Here is an 18,902-nt window from a genome sequence, read left to right on the forward strand (position 1 = left end):
TTGATTCTGGTTTGCCCAAAGCGGCCTGAACGTTCAATGAACGAGTGTACTCTGGAAAAAATGTTCCTGTTCAAATCTAGAGAATACTGTTTGTCTCCATTTAGAAGGTGGAGGAGGTGAATACTGTGGTTAGGGAGAGTATGTATGGTTTCTTGACGTGCTTCGCGATAATTTAGACAATCTAATAGGAAGTGCTTTACGGTTTCGGACGGAAATCCGCAGTCACAAGATGCACCTGTAGCAATGTGTCGTCTCACTAGATCGTTATTAAGATCACTTATATATAGCCTGAGCTTACAGTGAATTGTTTGTGATATGCGATCTCCAGAATACCAATAACACGGCGGACTTAAATCGGTTTTTGACAAAAAGTGCTTGAGGGACTTACTAAGTTTTATGTAGTCTAGTAAAGAATTCCAGAGTTGTGTTGTAGATGGGAGAAATGAGTTTTTGTATAATTCAGTGTTAAACGATGGAACTTTCCTATCTAAAGGTCTGCGCTGGCGATATGGATTATTATAGTTGATATTAATGGTGGCAATATCGCAAGTAAGTAGTTTGGCACCTTACGGTGTACAATCTTGTGAAATAATATCAATTTTTGACGTTTACGCCTCTCTTAAAGTGAAATAAAGCCTGACCCGTCGTACAGTTGTTGATGGCTTGTACCGCGGACTGCTCCAACAATGGTCTTCATCTTCAAAGCTTCATCTTTGGCGGGAAGTGATGTCTGAAGAGGTTGAGTTTGTGTGTTATTGTTAGTGTGTGTGTGTGTGTGTGTGTGTGTGTGTGTGTGTGTGTGTGTGAGAGAGAGAGAGAGAGGGGGGGGGGAGTTTTGTGCAATAACGCATCCTTTAAAAACTTCTATGACAAATGACCAAAATATCGTTTTCCTAGCTAAGGACCCGCTCCTGCCAAGGGTATAGTACCTTGTAAACGCCCACCCACCCTATGTACCAGTTTTGCCCAAAAGTGGGGGGTGGGCGTTTACAAGGTAGTTAACGGTAATATCATGTTAACCATCAATTTAAAAAAAAAACTCATTCTCTACCACTTTTAAATCAATTTTGATATTACAACGTACTCTTTCGCACACGAAGAAAATAAACAAAAACAAACAAAATTAATGACAAAGAGTAAAACAAAAACAAAAAGTAAGGCCTGATGGCGATTCGAACTCGACTCAATCGCGCATCAGGCGAATTCGATAACCGTTCGGCTACGGAATCAGCCACCAAATTCACGCCACTGTAATGCATTAAACAAGACGCAAGCACGCTTTCGCAACACGCCGTTATGATCGAGCATCGGTTGAAATCTTTCGCGAGCAGAAGCTCGTATTTGACCGCAATGCATCGGTGCTTAAATGACACCAATGTGTGTCCATGAGGGACATAAATCTACGAACAATATTTGAACAAAATTTATTCGAACTTGACGGTTTTAATGGACAGTGTTGGTGAAGTTACTGACAGGTAGCGACTTTACAGGAGGGTGAGGGGTCATCTAACTTTACAGCTCCGAGACAACCCGTTAAGGACTTACCGGTGTTTCATAAATAACACTTAGCAGTTGGCGGACTTATTGAGTTTTACAGGCCAGTATATGAGTTGCAGCTTTTTCAAGAATAAATCTTGTTCAAATATTGTTTGTAGAGAGGAGCAAGCATGAGGAATCTCCTATTCTAAAAATAACCGATTCTGGTAGCTGCCGACCTTCCGCCAGACACATATTAATACCGGGAGAAAATAAATAATTACTGGGCAGTAAAAAGAAATACCGGGCGGTAGTTAAACGACAGTTTGACTTTAAAGGACACAATGTTGCAGCTTTTTCAAGAATACGAGCCCAGGTTGTTGTCACCTACAACAACAACAAATGCTGTAGGGCCTACATGCAAACGATGTTCCAAGACAAAAGTGTGTGTGAACTTAATCAAAATAACAAATTTCAGTTTGTTGAGCACCGCATCTCTTCCCAGTCTTGCAGCGTTTTGAAAGTTGGAAGCATTAAAGGTATTGAGCACTGGGTGGCCGAGTGGTAACGCACTTGCGCTCTGAAGCGAGAGGTTGCGTGTTCGACCCTGGGTCAGGCCGCAATTTTCTCCCCCCTTTCCTAACCTAGGTGGTGGGTTCAAGTGCTAGTCTTTCGGATGAGACGAAAAACCGAGGTCCCTTCGTGTACACTACATTGGGGTGTGCACGTTAAAGATCCCACAATTGACAAAAGGGTCTTTCCTGGCAAAATTGTATAGGCATACATAAAAATGTCCACCAAATACCCGTTTGACTTGGAATAAAGGCCGAGAAACTCGGGTGTGGTGAATCACAACAAACAACATAAAACGTAAGAAAATAAATAAAATATCTAGGCGCAAATAATCAGCTCATAATAGTGTGTGTGTGTGTGTGTGTGCATGTGTGTGTGCATGTGTGTGTGTGCACCCCCACCCCCCCCCTCACACACACACACACCGTTGAACACACACACACACACACACACACACGCATGCGCACACAAACAAACGCACAATTATACCCGCACACACAGGCACTCGCACAAATGCATACAAACACTTTCACACACACACAAGCACACGCACGCACACGCACGCACACACACACACACACACACACACAACACACAAATACACACCCTTCCCCCCCACACACACACACATGTGCGCGCGTGCACTGCAAACGAATGAATGAATGAATAGACGCACACCTACACACGCACGCACGCACGCACGCACACACACACACACACACACACACACACACACGCACACGCACACTCTCACACTCACACATGCACACACAGACGCCCATTTACATAAAAACACCCCCTCCTATAAGCGCGAATGAAATTTTAAGAGTGGTGGCCAGTGACCCAGAACGAACAAAAGTCAAAGCTGGCAACTCAGGTTTGTATTCAGGGAAATTTACACGAAATGCACGCACGAGATACGACTTTTCTTTCTATTTTCTCTCTTTGGGACTTTCATTTGCGTTAGATCGGTTGTATATGAAAAACCGAAGAAAAGCCCTGCTATTTTGCACTGAGAAACTTTGGAAGCAGCGTGTTTACTCCTGGGTTTCGCTGTAGTACAATTACCCTCACTTACTTCCTCACTTGCTTCAAAAGTAAGCACTTTTTCCGTCCCATGCAAGCGAAATTGACGATGTACTTCCGATGTCGCTCAAAACGTAGGAAGTTGTCGCAAACTACCATCAATTACTTCCTCGCTTTGCTTCGAAGTAAGCCCTTCTTCCGGCCCATGCATACGAAAGGGAGGCAAGTTCTTCCGATGTCACTCAAAACTTCGGGAGTTTTCGCGAACTTCCCCCATAAGCATACGGGCACAGAATGGTACAGGTTGAACCTGGACTCGTCACTGAATAGGACCTGAGCCCAGTCCCGGCGCGTCCATCTCAAGTGGCGGCGACTCCAGGCCAGACGAGCCCGGCGATGAGCCTTGTGTCAGCAGGGGACGCACAGCAGGACGACGACTCCGCAGCCGGGCGTCATGCAGGCGGTTGCGGATGGTCCTCTCACTAACGTTGATGTTAGTGGCCTCCCGTAACTGCCCTCTGATGACCTTGCAGCGCCTGCCGTTGGATGAAACGTTCTTCCCTAGGAGTAGTCTTTTTGGGGCGACCCGACCTGGGCCTCTCCTCGACATTGTTTGTCGTCTGGAACCGTTGATTCAGCCTTACAATGACTGAATGCGATACCCCAAGTTGCCTGGACACTTCGCACTTGGATACGCCGTCGTGGAGCCAGGCAATTGCTCTTCCTCGGTTGAATGTTGTCAGCTTCCGTCTGGCAGGCATGGTGAGGAGATGGCAGCTCGCAGAAAATCGGCGGCTTATAAAGCCGAGTTCGTGATCACAATTCACACTCGAAGGATTGTCCTTGCATGTGCACAACAATTTTGCCATGTTACCAGCCTTATTCTACCCGTGCGCCAAACAACAGCCTACTTTTTGGCGATTTTGCTATTTTAGTCACGTGCTGCAGCTCTGCGCTCGGGAGTCCCGTGCAGTTTTCCTGCTAACACAGCATAACCTACCCATTGGTGTGTAGCATGCGACAGCCATTTGATTTTGCTGACGAAAGAACAGGGTGTTTTAAACAAATGAAAGTCAGCAGGGAAATCAGTGGTCCGTCCCTAACTTTTTTTCGCTTGATTCCCCAAAAAAACTTGAGTTCTGCCTTTTTAAATTGACCAGTAGCTCAAAACTTTCGCTCTAACCAAACAGTTTTACCGATACACAATCATTAAAACAGAAAGAGGTTTAACATAACCGACTTCGCTACCACATAAACGAAAAAAGTTTTATTCTCCCCAACATTCTGGTCAACAAAATCATTATTACAGACAGTCATTCAATTTCAAGACAATCATCACAGCTTTGAACAGACCATTTCGTTTAACCAGTCAAAAACAACAACTATAGTAAAAGCTACAGCGCGATCAACGTTCGCCCATTTACGAACTCGCGATGAGATTTGTTTCTTCTGGTCACCAAGCCTACCGCTTACAAACGCATGCGCACTAATTGGGATTCCCCCAATTTCCTCGACCTTGACCTCAGGACTCTCGAAGCCACTAATTAAGAATAAAAATAAGAATACTTTATTATCTCATAGAGAAATTCAGGGGTGGTACATAACAATAATACAAACAAGACATTGATTTTACATAAAACATATAGCACTATTATAACAGGGCAGGTTATAGAAACACCTCCCACATACCTCTCTGGACATTCCTTGCATTGTTCTTACGCATTCAGACATGAACACATCCATGTCTCACTTACACATCGCACACATGGACATTCGTATACGCTCAACTTACCCATTCACACATGGACATTCTACCACGTTCCACTTACACATTCTTATACGCTCCACTTACACATTCACACATGGGCATTCTTATATGCTCCACTTACACATGGACATTCGACTACGCCCACTTACACGTTCAAACATGGACATCTTTAAAGGCATACTAACGCACTCCCGTGTTTACAAAGTGTAGTTTGCCCACAATCGATGTCAAACGCACCATAAGACCATATAATGACGATACGTCACCATGCGCGGACCATAATACATGCATTACAGCTTGTTCTAGCCTCTGAAAAAGTGAGGATGTCAACAAAGCCGCGGTGTTCTCTCCCTTGCATCAACGTTACATGTGTTGCCAAATCTATAAATAGGACGATCCAGATCAAAATGAAAATTCAAATATCTCAACATTTAAGGGGTCCTAGACCACAATATTTTACAGGGAACTTAATTTAGTCTGTCTCCAGCTGTTGGTAAAGCAATTAGCGTGTATAGTCATCGAGTACATATGGCTTTAAAGCACTGCGCTTATCGAGACAGTCATTGTTCTCCGAGACCGCGCAAGCGATCGAGGTGAACAATGACTGTCGAGATCTGTGTAAAATGTCATATTTTGGTCAAAAACGCAAATAACATTTATGTATCGATCGAATTCCTTTCAGGTGTACTATGACTTTGTTGTTGTTTTGACGATTGAACGAGCCCGGGCACACACACATGCAATCAAACACATGCTTCATATTTGGGCGTTTCAGGTTGACCGAAACTTCAAAGGAACTACAAAACACACGTCATGTACTGACTTTGTTGTTGTTTTGACATTAAACAGCACACACACATGCAATCAAACACATGACGTGTGTTTTGTAGTTCCTTTAAAGTTTCGGTCAACCTGAAACGCCCAATTATAAAGTTTTGTAGGCCTCTGACGTCACATGACTCAAAGAAGGGAAATCCAATCTCCAATCGATACATAACGAACTATGGCTAAACATCATTGCAAAATATCATAGCATACAATATATCACAGAAAATATACGGTTGTACATAAAACCAATACATACATGTACATTACTACTGATTGCACTGGCAGAAGAGGGGCTGAGTCGGGTATGTGGATTTGTTTACATGTTGCTAAGGGTGATGGAGTTGGGGATGAAGCTGTTTTGCAGCCTGAGTGTCCTAGCTTTGTGCGTGCGAAGTCTACGGCCAGAGGGAAGGAGTTCATAGAGGTGGGCTAGGACATGGGACCTATCTGAAGCTATCCGCCTACTCTTTCTCACCACACGCTTTTCATACAGGGACTCCACACTTGCTTGCTGCCTGCCAATCACCTTGCTACTGACATTCACCATTCGCACTAAGACATTCCTGTTCTTCACACTCAGACCTCCATACCAGGACACAAAACCAAAAGTGATGACAGACTCGATGAAAGAGCGGTAGAAAGTTTGAAGGATAGAAGATTTCACATTCAACTTCCTAAGTTTCTGAAGGCAGTAGATGCGTGACTGACATTTTTTGTGTATGAGTGTAGCGTAGGGTGTGATATTAAACAAACCTGTCTAAAACATTCTCACCCTACCCACTTCACGAATCGCTTCTCGATTATTTTAAGATCTTTTATTGATGATTACAAATATTGGCTCGTTCTTTTTACGTGTGTTCGTTCATAGTCAATTCATCGACTACTTGTTTTCCTTTTATCTCCGTTTCATTATCAGATCACATGTATCACTTATCGTTCTGTCCTCGTTCATGCGAAGCCATTAGAGTTGAACAATCTCTCGAATGCGTGAATACGCTGTCGCAACTCGAGCTTGTTTGCATTGACTGAGAACCGTGCGGAACGTCGTACATCCATCAACAGGTTACGACGTGGGGCTGGTAATACCGGCAATCGGGACCGCAGTTCTGAGGAACGTCATAAGTAGGAATAAGAACTTCATCCTTCTTCCACCTTGGATTGGATCAGCATGCCGCTGGAACATCAACGGTAACATATGCTCGTACACAGCGCATATCACTAAACATCATTTGCAAAACATTTTCCTAATCTACTGTGAAATCACACGTGACAGGACAAACAAACGAACACCTAACATTGCACTTGACTATTCCATATACTGTTATCGGTTAGACGGTTATCACAATACTGCCCTTCACCATTCATTTACCCCAAAACAACCTACACAATGCCTTCTCTTGTCAAACGGGTGGACGGGAAAATGAATCATCGATTGGCTTACCTGGACCGATGTTGCAACAATAATTGTTTACGTTTCCACGCTTTCCAAAGCACGCACAACAACTCATGTCATCAACTCCATGTTGATCCAACTGCGCATCCAGTCGTGGTAGTCAATAAATACGTCACAGTGCAACGAGTTACGTCATCAAATGACGTCGATCCTCTCGGCATCTCGGTTCACTCAAACCTTCCGGAACATGACCAAGACTAGTAAAGTCCTATTTTGTTACAGAACCCCATGGAATAAGATAAAATTCCCAATTTAATCTAAAATAAAACACAATAGGAATTTCTGATAAACACAAACAAACTGTGTTACCAAGCTTTTAAATTGCCGAACACAATAAGATGGTAATCGCTGGATTTGGATAGCTAGACATGTTTCTAGTCTAAATCATATGTGGCTCGACTCAGATAGTCGGTACCATGATTATCTTGCCCGGGATGACTCTCCCAGAGAAGTTGTAAGGCTGATGAGAAGGGCTCTCCATTTGCTTTACTCTCTCTCTCTCTTCTCTTTCTCTCTCTGCTGCTGCGGCTGTTGTTGCCGCTTTTTTTACGAAAAGTTGCAGCTCTTTTCCCTCCAAACCCATCTCTTTCCCAGCTTCAATTAACTCCTTCAAAAGAGAAGTTGAAGATTTTGGAGGGAGTATGTTGCTTATTGCAACATTCTGCGCATTCCTGCGCGAACTGGATGATCTGGTTTCTTCAACCATATCATTTTGATTTGGCTCTGTATCGAGCTCACTTGGATCTCCCACAGCACTCATGCTGCGAAGATTGTGCGTGCGTGATGTTTGCATTTAAACAACACCCTTGTCAACTTGTCCCTTAACACGAAAATGAAGATACTCTACTGAAGAAAAGAAGAGTTCCTAATCTGTCTTTTACTAAATCAATACAAATCACGCCATTCGTATAAGATAGCAAAGAATCAATTAGTTTACATTTCGATCTGACTAAGTTGGCACCTTAGAATCTACTCATTTATCGCTTTCTCGATAACTAACACAATGAGTCACTGATTCTACAGTAAAATGTCTCAACACTTTACTCCCACGAGTATATTCTCCAAATATAAATCGCGTTTTATATAGAATAACTCGTTATTCGTGGTTCGAATCTCGGCTTATTATCCTATCAACGTTGTAGTTGAATTAACCAACCATGCAGCCACTCAACATTGAAATCATCATCATGATCTGTCATTGACATAGGAACTGAAGCTATCAACCAGAGTATGTCCAGGCAAACCGTCCGCTGATTTTACCTGCCCGTCCAACGGTTTTTTTCTTTCTCAAGAGAAGACAATTACCCTTACGTAATACGTCCTACTCTTGCCAACCACTCACAGTGAAACGTGAATCAATGTGAAACAGTGGTTAAACAAGTATTATGTGAAAGAATAATACTTTTCTTCTTTTTTTAATTTTTATAATGCAGCGAAGAACTCCGGTTTCCGCATTAGCGTTTACAGATTTATTTGGCTGTGCGACGCCAACACACAGACTAGCTTTTTTATGTTCTTTTCTGACGTGTGAAGCTTCCTAACACACGTCGAAAAATAGATGAAGTTCTTTATAAATCACTTTATGAACGAACAGACGAACAATAAGATAATTTCACAGGAGATAAAAAAAAAAAATGCTATTCAAACAATTTGGAATAGAATTTTGGAAATTTTGAATAAGCTGGATTATGCAGCTTATATCCCTGACGTAATGCCCCCAAACTTGTAGCGTAGGGTGTGATATTAAACAAACCTGTCTAAAACATTCTCACCCTACCCACTTCACGAATCGCTTCTCGATTATTTTAAGATCTTTTATTGATGATTACAAATATTGGCTCGTTCTTTTTACGTATGTTCGTTCATAGTCAATTCATCGACTACTTGTTTTCCTTTTATCTCCGTTTCATTATCAGATTGCACAGATAAATTTAGCGTTCGAGGGGGTATCCTTAAACAAAGGGGCATAAGTAGTAGTGTTTATTCGTGGCGAACTTGTTAAAACGTGTTCAGTAGACCCCAATCTCTAGCCTAATGAAGCTGGATCCTGAGGGGGGTGCACGGTACGCCTAGCTGGCTTGGAGCCTAAGTATCTTGGCACAGTTATCGATGATAAGCTGTCCTTCAATGCAAACACCACCCTCATTGTAACAAAATAGGACTTTACTAGTCTTGGTCATGTTCCGGAAGGTTTGAGTGAACCGAGATGCGGAGAGGATCGACGTCATTTTGATGACGTAACTCGTTGCACTGTGACGTATTTATTGACTACCACGACTGGATGCGCAGTTGGATCAACATGGAGTTGATGACATGAGTTGTTGTGCGTGCTTTGAAAAGCGTGGAAACGTAAACAATTATTGTTGCAACATCGGTCCAGGTAAGCCAATCGATGATTCATTTTCCCGTCCACCCGTTTGACAAGAGAAGGCATTGTGTAGGTTGTTTTGGGGTAAATGAATGGTGAAGGGCAGTATTGTGATAACCGTCTAACCGATAAATGTATATGGAATAGTCAAGTGCAATGTTAGGTGTTCGTTTGTTTGTCCTGTCACGTGTGATTTCACAGTAGATTAGGAAAATATTTTGCAAAATGATGTTTAGTGAAATGCGCTGTGTACGAGCATATATGTTACCGTTGATGTTCCAGGGGCATGCTGATCCAATCCAAGGTGGAAGAAGGATGAAGTTCTTATTCCTACTTATGACGTTCTTCAGAACTGTGGTCCCGATTGCCGGTATTACCAGCCCCAAGTCGTAACCTGTTGATGGATGTACGACGTTCCGCACGGTTCTCAGTCAATGCAAACAAGCTCGAGTTGCGACAGCGTATTCACGCATTCGAGAGATTGTTCAACTCTAATGGCTTCGCATTAACGAGGCACATACACACACACACACACACACACACACACACACACACACACACACACACACGCACACAAACACACGCACGCACGCACACAAACACCCACACACACACTCACACATGCACACAACGACGCCCATTTTCATAGAAACACAGTAACCCCCTCGTATAAGCGGGAATGAAAGAGTGGTGGCCAATGACCCAGAACAAACAAAAGTCAAAGCTGGCAACTCAGGTTTGTATTCAGGGAAATTTGCACGAAATGCATGCAGAAGATACGACTTTTCCCTCTATTTTCTCTCTTTGGGAGCGTCAGCTCGGTTTGACATGAAAAACTGAAGAAAAGCCCTGCCTTTTTGCACTGAGAAACTGTGGAAGTAGCGTGTTTACTACTGGGTCTGGCTGTAGTACATTTACCCTCATTTACTTCCTCGTTAGCTTCCAAAGTAAACTCTTTTTTCGTCTCATGCATGCGAAAGTGAGGATGTACTTCCGATGTCACTCAAAACTTTAGAAGTAGTCGCAAAATACCCTGAGTTACTTCCTCGCTTTGCTTCGAGGTAAACCCTTTTTCCGGCCCATGCATACGAAAGTGAGGCAAGTACTTCCGATGTCACTCAAAACTTCGGGAGTTGTCGCGAACTTCCCCCATAAGCATACGGACCCAGAAACTTAGGAAGTTGAATGTGAAATCTTCTATCCTTCAAACTTTCTACCGCTCTTTCATCGAGTCTGTCATCACTTTTGGTTTTGTGTCCTGGTATGGAGGTCTGAGTGTGAAGAACAGGAATGTCTTAGTGCGAATGGTGAATGTCAGTAGCAAAGTGATTGGCAGGCAGCAAGCAAGTGTGGAGTCCCTGTATGAAAAGCGTGTGGTGAGAAAGAGTAGGCGGATAGCTTCAGATAGGTCCCATGTCCTAGCCCACCTCTATGAACTCCTTCCCTCTGGCCGTAGACTTCGCACGCACAAAGCTAGGACACTTAGGCTGCAAAACAGCTTCATCCCCAACTCCATCACCCTTAGCAACATGTAAACACATCCACATACCCGACTCAGCCCCTCTTCTGCCAGTGCAATCAGTAGTAATGTACATGTATGTATTGGTTTTATGTACAACCGTATATTTTCTGTGATATATTGTATGCTATGATATTTTGCAATGATGTTTAGCCATAGTTCGTTATGTATCGATTGGAGATTGGATTTCCCTTCTTTGAGTCATGTGACGTCAGAGGCCTACAAAACTTTATAATTGGGAGTTTCAGGTTGACCGAAACTTTAAAGGAACTACAAAACACACGTCATCTGGTGTCGCAACAAATCCTCTCAGGAATACCAATTCGGGCTTGAAATTATCCAAAGGCATTGTATACTGTTCAAAAAAAGAAACGCATAGCTTGTAATATTTGGTTAATTTAGTTATATGGCTACAAGGATATCCACCAAACTGCAGAAAATGTTTATCTGGTCGTCGACCTTTCGTCCATTGCCACAAGTAAGCTCTGCACGTGACGCATGCGTTATCAGTGGCTACAATGTCAAAATTGCTCATTTGGCATGACCACTCGTCATGCTTCAGTGTAATCTCGTGAAACTCGGGGAATATTGAGCTCTCACCATGTCTTCCAAAACCCATAAAAGCGGATTGTTCGCCACAAAGAAATCACACGACAATTCAGCGACGAAAGATGGCCCGATTGAGCAGAGAAGACCGCCAAATTGCATTGGGTCGTTTACAAGCAGGCCAAAGTCAAAGTGCAATCGCCAGGCACTTCCACGTGTCCCAGAGCACCATCAGTAGACTGTGGGTCAGGTTTCAAGCCACTGGCTCCGTTGCTGACTTGCCACGAGCGGGAAGACCAAGGGCGACAACTGCTGCTCACTACCGCTTCATACGGCTCCGCCACCTCCGGAATCGTTTCCTGTCGGCCTCATCTTCTGTCCAGGCTCTCCCCGGGCCACACCGATTATCGGACCAGACCGTGCGGAACCGCCTGCATGAAGCTGGTTTGAGAGCTCGCAGACCTCACAGAGGAGCTGTCCATCGCCAGAACCGAGTGCAGTGGGGCAACCAGCACCTTCGCTGGACCGTCCGGAATCACTGGAGACACGTGTGGTTCAGCGACGAGTCCTACTTCCTGCTCCAGCGACATGATGGTCGGAGGAGGGTCTACCGGAGAGTAAACGAACGTTACGCGCCCAACTGTGTGGATGAGGCACCCGTTCATGGTGGTGGAGGCGTCATGGTGTGGGGGGCGATCAATACCGCTGGAAGGAGCACCCTGGTGCACGTCCAAGGGCGCATAACTGCCCAGCGATACGTGGAGGAAATTCTGCGCCCACACGCCCTTCCTCTTCTGGCTGACCAGGATGCCATATTCCAGCAGGACAACGCTCGCCCGCACACAGCACGACTCACCACCCAGTTCCTCAACGACCACCATGTCCAGGTGCTTCCCTGGCCATCCATGTCGCCAGACATGAACCCGATAGAACACCTCTGGGATGAATTGGACAGACGTGTGCGCAGGCGAGAAGAAGCGCCGGCAAATCACCGCGATCTATTGCAGGCACTTCAGGAGGAGTGGGACACCATCCCACAGCAAGATATCCGGCATCTGATCCAGTCCATGCCCAGAAGGTGCCGGGCAGTTGTTGCTGCTCAAGGCAGTCACACCCCCTACTGACTTGACAGCCTCAGCACCCAATCGTATTGATTGACTGATTGATTTGAAGATGCAAATGAACTGTGTGTGCATTCAACTGTGTCCATACCAAATTTCAAACAAATAATCTAAATATTGGATTTTCTGTTGATTTTTTCGAAAAATAAAACAAATTTGGCAAGTAGCAACTATGCGTTTCTTTTTTTGAACAGTATATAAGTGCAGAATGTTTGCTCATAAATGCACATTTGTTATGAATCAATTTCAGCTTTATAGAAATAACATGAACAAGTCATAGCACAGAATTTCCAAAAACAGTGGTGCCTCTTTCTCCTTCTCTCCTTCCTTGTGAACCTCATTGTTGTCTGTGAGAGAACCAACTTTTTCTTCAGTCCAAAGAGGCTCACGGATTCTATTGTTCAGCATCCTTCCATGACCATCAGTGGGATTGGGAATCTGTGGGAGTGGCAGGTGAGCTTCCATATGTGGCTGTCTGGTAGTTGGCCCTTCTTGCATGTTATTTGAGGCTTTTGTGGCAATGTGATTTCTCCTAGCCGGCCAGCATAATGCAAGATAATGAAGAACACGTCGCTCTCTGGACTCTTTATTTGATGGTCTTTTGATCAACAAATGAGGGTATCAACCCTCAACTTTCTCCTCAACTTTCACAAAAAGCCGGATATTGTTTTGAGTGGAAACCAGTGCTGCCCCCCCTGCTGAGTGAAGCTGCTTCTGCGGAAATGTGGCGAGGTCAATGTTCAGATCCGCTCGAATGACTCCACCTGAGTCACGTTTCTCCACCACCAAAATTAATGGTGGCGCACTGCTTCGACACTGTGACACCGTAGAACTACATTTGAACTACAGCACATCCAGCAGCTATTTCTTCATCTCCCATGATTCACCCATTCTTCTGAACGTTTTCACAAACTTGGGTTTCTGCTGCAGGTTTGTGACCGGATACCTTTCCATTTTCATACAAGGCTCTGACTGAGTCACAGCCAGTAAAGGCGAAGAGAGAAAGCAAGTGAGATCGCGTTCGTTCTTCTGCAAGGGTAGCGATGTTGAGCATTTCCTATTTGCTTTAACCGTGTCAAAGAACCATGTGATTTCTCCTTGCTGGCCAGCCTAATGCAAGAGAATGAAGAACACGTCGCTGTCTGGGCTCTTTATTTGATGGTCTTGTAGCCTTTGTGAAGGCTCTGGTACCAACAAGTTTTCGACAGATCTGCTTGCAAGTCTTTGAGTTCTTGCAAAGACAACAGATTTCGTCTTGAGCACAGATGAGGGGTTCTGGTGAGAAAAAAATCTTTCTGGAGACAGCCTTCTTGTCAAATGACGAAAAGAAGTCGCAAATCATAAACTTTCTGTTGGAGGTTTGGAGCAGGGAATGTTGTTCTGGTCAGCTCACGTCATCTAGTGGCATCAAGACAGAAAGGGAACTACTAAATGATCTGACATCCAGCCAAGAAAACACGGACTCAAGAATCATCGTGTACTGTCAGTATGGCCATCAAAAAGGCTACCAAACTATCAAAGTAAAGAGCCCAGACAGCGACGTGTTCTTCATTCTCTTGCATTATGCTGGCCAGCAAGGAGAAATCACATTGCTCTTTGACACGGGCAAAGCAAATAGGAAACGTTTGCTCATTATTGCTGCCCTTGCAGAAGAACTCACGCGACCTCACTGTTCTGTCTTTCTTTCTCTTCGCCTTTACTGACTGTGACTCAGTCAGCGCCTTCTATGCCACAAGAGCCTCAAACAACATGCAAGAAGGGCCAACTACCAGACAGTTTAGAATAGTTGTCTATGTATCGATTGGAGATTGGATTTCCCTTCTTTGAGTCATGTGACGTCAGAGGCCTACAAAACTTTATAATTTGGCGTTTCAGGTTGACCGAAACTTTAAAGGAACTACAAAACACACGTCATGTGTTTGATTGCATGTGTGTGTGCTGTACAATGTCAAAACAACAACAGACGTGCGTTTTGTAGTTCCTTTGAAGTTTCGGTCAACCTGAAACGCCCAAATATGAAGCTTATGTGTTTGATTGCATGTGTGTGTGCCCGGGCTCGTTCAATCGTCAAAACAACAACAAAGTCATATTACCTGAAAGGAATTCGATCGATACATAAATGTTATTTGCGTTTTTGACCAAAATATGACATTTTACACAGATCTCGACAGTCATTGTTAACCTCGACCGCTAGCGCGGTCTCGGAGAACAATGACTGTCTCGATCTGTGTAAAATGTCATATTTTGGTCAAACATGCAAATAACGTATAATATCTGAACATTTTGTTTTATTTTTTACATTTCAGTCTTGAGAAGAGAATAATAATATTGTATATCTCATCTGGTGTCGCAACAAATCCTCTCAGGAATTCCAAATAGGGCTTGAAATTATCCAAAGAACTTGACTAAATGTAAAAAGAAGAAAAAAAAAGAAAGGGTTGAAGCTGCCTGCATGCAACTGAGATAAAAATTTAAAAAAGGAAAAAAAAAGTTCAACATAATCATTTTTTTCTGTCCCAAACCGGCATTCAGGTCAACAAAGTCATTGTCATAGCTAGGCAGTCATTCGATTCCAAGACAATCATCACAGGTTTGAACCGACCCTTTCGTTTAACCATTCAAAAAACAACAGCAATAACGCTGTTAGTACTACAGCGCGCACAACGTTCGCCCTTTTGAACTCGCGATGAGACTTGTTTCTTCTGGTCGCCAAACTTACCGTTAACAAACTAGTTGGGATTTCCCCCAATTTTCGCGACCTTGACCGAGTACTCTCGAAGTCAGCACTACGGCGTTCATGCATAGGAATCAGTTAGAAAGTTAACTTCGGGAGTTCCAACTTTCAAAAGAGGCCTCCACTTCCAGTGTTTCTGACTTCAAGTTCATGCATACGGACCCTGATGTCACTCAAAACTTCGGGAGTTTTCGCGAACTTCCCCCATAAGCATACGGGCACTGATGTTGCCAGGGCGATGGAAGACACAAGACATATAAACAAGCTTCCCTGTGAAGTGTTTTGATCACAAATCACCATTATTTCACACATTTATGCATATCTATTCTCAGCTCAGACTTGTGCTTTGAAATTGGATGTTCAAAAACTAGCTAAAACCCTGAATAAAGTCTTCGCAGTACATGGAATCGGATCAAAAGTGTGTGTGTGTGTGTGTGTGTGTGTGTGTGTGTGTGTGTGTGTGCGTGCGTGCGTGCGTGCGTGCGTGCGTGCGTGCGTGCGTGCGTGCGTGCGTGCGTGCGTGCGTGCGTGCGTGCGTGCGTGCGTGCGTGCGTGCGTGCGTGCGTGCGTGCGTGCGTGCGTGCGTGCGTGCGTGCGTGCGTGCGTGCGTGCGTGCGTGCGTGCGTGCGTGCGTGCGTGTGTGTGTGTGTGTGTGTGAAAACAACATTGCAAAATGAGGGTGAGAAAAAAAAATTAAAAAAGCTACAGCACATACCTTTCGTCATGGACGGAACCAGGGGGGGGGGGGGGGTGTTCCTGTGCCCCCCCCCCCCCCCAAGAACATGTATCTCCCCCAAGAGAAAAAATAAATAAAAATAAATAAATCATTACAAATACTCAGCTAGATTCCTCATATTCTCATCTAGATTTCAAAACGTCCGGACCTCCCTAGCGCCCTCAACTAATGAACCCCTAACACAAAGAATGGCTACGGCAAACAACATTAGGCAACGCCTACAAGCTACCACCAACACTGTTGTTAGTGGTCAGACGATCCGAAACCGCTTACACAACTTTGGCTTGCGTGCAAGGAACAACCCTGACTGCTAATCACCGAGCAGCTCGCCGAGCCTGGTGCACTCAACATGTGAGGTGGCAACGTCAGCAGTGGGCTTAGGTGTTGTTTGCAGGGCCCGTATGCTTATGGGGGAAGTTCGCGACAACTCCCGAAGTTTTGAGTGACATCGGAAGTACTTGCCTCACTTTCGTATGCATGGGCCGGAAAAAGGGTTTACCTCGAAGCAAAGCGAGGAAGTAACTCAGGGTATTTTGCGACTACTTCTAAAGTTTTGAGTGACATCGGAAGTACATCCTCACTTTCGCATGCATGGGACGAAAAAAGAGTTTACTTTGGAAGCTAACGAGGAAGTAAATGAGGGTAAATGTACTACAGCCAGACCCAGTAGTAAACACGCTACTTCCACAGTTTCTCAGTGCAAAAAGGCAGGGCTTTTCTTCAGTTTTTCATGTCAAACCGAGCTGACGCTCCCAAAGAGAGAAAATAGAGGGAAAAGTCGTATCTTCTGCATGCATTTCGTGCAAATTTCCCTGAATACAAACCTGAGTTGCCAGCTTTGACTTTTGTTTGTTCTGGGTCATTGGCCACCACTCTTTCATTCCCGCTTATACGAGGGGGTTACTGTGTTTCTATGAAAATGGGCGTCGTTGTGTGCATGTGTGAGTGTGTGTGTGTGTGTGTGTGTTTGTGTGCGTGCGTGCGTGTGTTTGTGTGCGTGTCTGTGTGTGTGTGTGTGTTCGAGTGTTGAAGTGTAAGTTTCTGCTATTTTTTTTGTCATTGCTTTATCTGTGTGTGTGTGTGTGTGTGTGTGTGTGTGTGTGTGTGTGTGTGTGTGTGTGTGTGTGTGTGTGTGTGTATGTATTTGTGCGAGTGCCTGTCTGCCTGTGTGTGCGTGCGTGCGGGTATAATTGTGCGTCTGTTCCTTCATACGTTTGTTTGCGTGTTCGCGCGTGCCGTGTGTGTGTGTGTGTGTGTGTGTGTGTGTGTGTGTGTGTGTGTGTGTGTTTGTGTGTGTGTTTGTGTGGGTGTGTGTGTTTGTGTGTGTGTGTTTGTGTTTGTGTGGGTGTGTTTGTGTGTGTGTGTGTGTGTTTTCGATGTTATGTGTGTGTTCGACGGTGTGTGTGTGTTCGACGGTGTGTGTGTGTGTGTGTGTGTGTGTGTGTGTGTGTGTGTGTGTGTGTGTGTGTGTGTGTGTGTGTGTGTGTGTGTTCGACGTTATGTGTGTGTTCGACGGTGTGTGTGTGTGTGTGTGTGTGTGTGTGTGTGTGTGTGTGTGTGTGTGTGTGTGTGTACCCACTCCCCACACTATGATGAGCTGACTATATTTGCGCCTTGATATTTTATTCATGTTCTTACGTTTTATGCTGTTTATTGTGATTCACCACACCCGAGTTTATCGTAATTGAGATAATAAAGTGTTCTATGTCTATGTATTATGTCTAATACACATGCACACACGCACGTAGGCTACAAAAATCCAATCTTGACTTTGAACTTTATATAAACATACATCCTCTTCACAATTAACGAGGACAAACGTAATTTACAAACACCTAAGTACAACAATTTTTCTGTTTTAAAAATTCGGACACACATTTTCTCAAATAATATGAAATTCGCTGAACTTATCTTCTTTTCACTACACCTTATATCTTGATTCCCAAAAAATGGAGTTCTGCCTTTTTAAATTTACCAGTAACACAAACATTCGCTCTGACCAAACTATTTTTGTCCAGCAGTTTTACCGATACACAATCATTAAAAAAACACTACAAAAAGAGTTTTAAGTTAACCGACTTCGCTACCACATAAACAACCTTTTTTTATTGTCCCCAACATTCTGGTCAACGAAATCATTATTATAGACAGTCATTCTATTTAAGGACAATTATCACAGCTTTCGTTCAACCAGTTAAAAACAACAATTATAGTAAAAGCTACAGCGCGATCAACGTTTGCCCATTTACGAACTCGCGATGAGATTTGTTTCTTCTGGTCACCAAGCCTACCGTTTACAAACGCATGCGCACTAATTGGGATTCCCCCAATTTTCTCGACCTTGACCTCAGAACTCTCGAAGCCACTACTTCGGCGTTCAATTTAGCTCGTGCATACCGAGTAGCTGGCAACTTTGCTTTCGAAGTTCCCACTTCCAATGTCAAGGGCCTCTCGCTTGACATAATTATACGACGATATCGCATCTCAAGGGTCCTTACCCATCCAAAAGAAACCTCCAGCGCATACTACAATTGCAGGACATTCCGTTTTTAAAGGCAGCTCATTGGGAAATGATCTCAGACACAATATCGAAGACGTGAAATGCGTCAATCGAGCAACTGTCGTAACTTGGCTACAATGAGACGGTCGGCTACCTTGCACCATAGACACGGAATGTGACATTCTTGTTTAATTTAGGTGAAATGCTTAAAACAGAGTGACTCAAAAGCGACAGTTCGATCAGTTACTGACCGA

The sequence above is a fragment of the Littorina saxatilis genome, linkage group LG15 (assembly GCF_037325665.1).
Source record: "Littorina saxatilis isolate snail1 linkage group LG15, US_GU_Lsax_2.0, whole genome shotgun sequence".
Lineage (NCBI taxonomy): Eukaryota > Metazoa > Mollusca > Gastropoda > Littorinimorpha > Littorinidae > Littorina > Littorina saxatilis.